We start from the raw sequence: 3,121 nt of genomic DNA, 5'->3' as shown, positions 1-3,121 counted from the left end.
CAAATACAGGTTATTTGAAAATGGTAAATGGTAAAGCCAACCAAAAATATATATCCCATAACCTTCCCTGACAAGGGAAGAGACATTAGTTCTTGCAGGACTGTGTACCTTTTTTTTTTTTTTTTTTTTTTTTTTGTCAGTCAGCCTCATTACCTTTTGGGGTGGCTTCCAATCTTACCTGTGTTGAGTGCCCGCTTCGATCCCTCTGTGTTGTGCTGTGCAGCTGTACCTCTGATCTGCTCTGCTGGCTGTGCTGCCTTTGGGGGCTGAATGCTAGAGGTTCATGGTTTTGATGGTAGGAGATGGGAGAGTTCAGACTTCTGGAGTTGCTCACATTTTCAGTAGCTCTTAAGTTGATTTCAGGTGCCTTTTCTTCAGATTTCCTCACTTTGCAAGAACGCTGATGGAGTTGAAACATGTGTTGCTTGATCTCTGCTAATGCTGTCACCTGGCTTGCCTGGCAGTATGGTGTTATGCACCCACGTGGATTGCGGGGCACTATCACCTCAGTGGGACTTTGGCTGTTTTCCTTCTATCTAGTGAGTCTTGGTCTCTCATGCTTTCTCTGCCATGTCTAAAAATAACCTATACTCCTTCATACATTCTGTCTTCCACAAAAGTAACTCTGTTGGTGAGTGGTTATAGAGATGCTTTCATAAATCTATTTGATTTTTGTTTTTGGTTGTGTTGTTTTGTATAATGTCCATCTCTTTTTTGAGGTATGATTTCAATTCAAATTCTGATTTTCCTGATGCTTCTTGTAATTCATTCTTGCATTTGATCAAGTCTTCATTATGCGTGATCAACCAGTTGTTGAGATCTTCCACTTCTTGACTTACCTTCAATTTATTCACATATCTTTGGAGGGTTCTAACATTTTCTTCCATCAAGGTAAGCCTACTTTCAAATGCCGAATGCTCTAGGAGATGATTCTGTTGAATTTCGTTGATATGACTGTTGGTTCTTTGATAGTTTGCTTCAAGTTCAGATTTTTTTTTTTTTAATTCAGGGTCTCATTGATTGTTGTATTTTCATTTTGGGAATGAATTTCTGTTTATTTCTCTGTTATTTCACTGGAGGCTTCCATAGCAGGACTAGGTATCCTTGGTGAAGATCTCTCAATTTTCTGAGTTTCATTGGCTTTTTTGTGTTGTTGTCCACCCATTTTAGGAAGACTCTTTATTTTATTGAGGAGGATTCAAGTTTGTGTCCTTTGGCCTGTCCATCCTCTGACTCAGGTGAACAGGCATGTGAGTACTTAATGGCCAGTCAAGATATAAGAGCAAAAGGCCTGAGTCCATAGCTCACACAGGGGCCAGGCCTCCCTGTGCAAGGCACAATGGGACCTACCAGGACTGGAGGACTAGGGGGAATAAGGGAACAGGGATCTACCCTACTTAGTGCAGAGCCCTCTAAGACATTGGCCAGTGCAGACAACCTAGACTAGGGAGGTAGGAGGAGCCTAGATACAGGGGTCTGGTTTACTCACTCCAGAGGGCTATGGCCTCCCACACACTGATGTGCAAGGAATTCAGACCAGGGCATGGGAGGGAAAAAGAAATCGTCCACGTACTCACTCCAGACCACAGTTCCCACCCACCACTGACCAGGTAGGGAACTCAGACTCAGGAGAAGGTGGGAGGTACCCAGATATGGGTCTGGACTACTCATTCCAGACTGCTGTGCAAGCCCACACACTGACTGTGCAAGGAACTCAGACTTGGGTGGTGGGAGGAGACCCGAAATGGGTCAGGCCTACTCTCTCCAGGTCACTGTGCCAGCCCACACACTGACCACACAGGGAACTCAGACCCAGGCAATGGGAGGGGGCAGAAATGGGTCAGGCCTGCTCACTCCAGATGGCCACACCCACCCACACACTGACCATGCAAGGAACTCAGACCCAGGTGGTGGGAGGGGTATGGTTATTTTTATGATCTACAAGTTTTTGATTTATAAAGTGCCTCTTGAACTGTTGATTTAAGTAGATACAATAGTTGTAAGGGCTTCTATTTTTGAGATTAGTACATACCAGAAGAGAAGTAGGTGGGACTATAACAGATGGAAATGCCATAAAACTGTCTATAGTGGCTTACAGTCAGCCTCTTCCCATGAATAAACACTTTTAGATTATAGAACATCTTGAGGTAATTTCCATTACTCTGAAAATTTTAATATTATTGTATCCTTAATACATCAGATTTTATTTTCAAGGCTCTTAAAGATATTTTATTTATGGGCTGGAGAGATAGCTTACTAGTTAAGGCACTTGCCTACAAAAGCAAAGTACCCAGGTTCAATTCACCAGGACACATGCATCTGGAGTTCATTTGCAGAGGCTGAAGGCCCTGGCAAGCACATTTTCATGCTCTCTCTCTCTCTCTCTCTGCCTCTTTCACACACACTCTCTCTCAGATAAATAAATTTTTAAAAAGCATTTGAAATATTTCAGTTATGTGTGTGTGAGAGAGGCAGACACACCCAGAGAGAGAGAATGGGTACATCAGGGCCTTAGCCCCTGTAAACAAACTCCAAATGCATGTGCCACCTTGTGCATCTGGCTTACTAGGGTAGTGGGGAATTAAACCTGGCTACTTAGGCTTAGCAGGCAATTGCCTTAACCACTAAGCCACCACTCCAGCCCCATTTTTCAGAACTTTAAAACGCTGACCATCCTGAAGAATGTATTCAGTAAGGACAACCTATGTTCTTTGAATGCAAATTAACTACTGTACTAAGGTACCATGGTGAAGTGATGAAAACATGGACTTTGCATGTAATTAGATCCATTTATTAAACCCGGGAACAAATTGGTTGGTAGTTATGCAATGTGGGACAAGTGACTTATCTTTCAAGCATTTCAATTTTATCCTTTATTCTGCAAAGAGGATAGTTCATACTAAAAAGAACTGTACTTAGAATTAAACAAAATAATGGGTGTAATACTTCTGGTATGTAATAGGTATTTAACATATGTTAAATCTGTTACTAACATTTCCACTCAATGATATCAATCTCAGTAAGTTGCTATGCTTCACAATGGACTTGCCCAATTTATTTGTCAGAAAAAATATGTATAGTCTTAGGATGCTCAACCAGTATACACCCCATTTGCTGTCAC

The sequence above is a fragment of the Jaculus jaculus genome, chromosome X, assembly GCF_020740685.1.
Source record: "Jaculus jaculus isolate mJacJac1 chromosome X, mJacJac1.mat.Y.cur, whole genome shotgun sequence".
NCBI classification, from domain to species: domain Eukaryota; kingdom Metazoa; phylum Chordata; class Mammalia; order Rodentia; family Dipodidae; genus Jaculus; species Jaculus jaculus.
Note: the sequence above shows the minus strand (reverse complement) of the source record.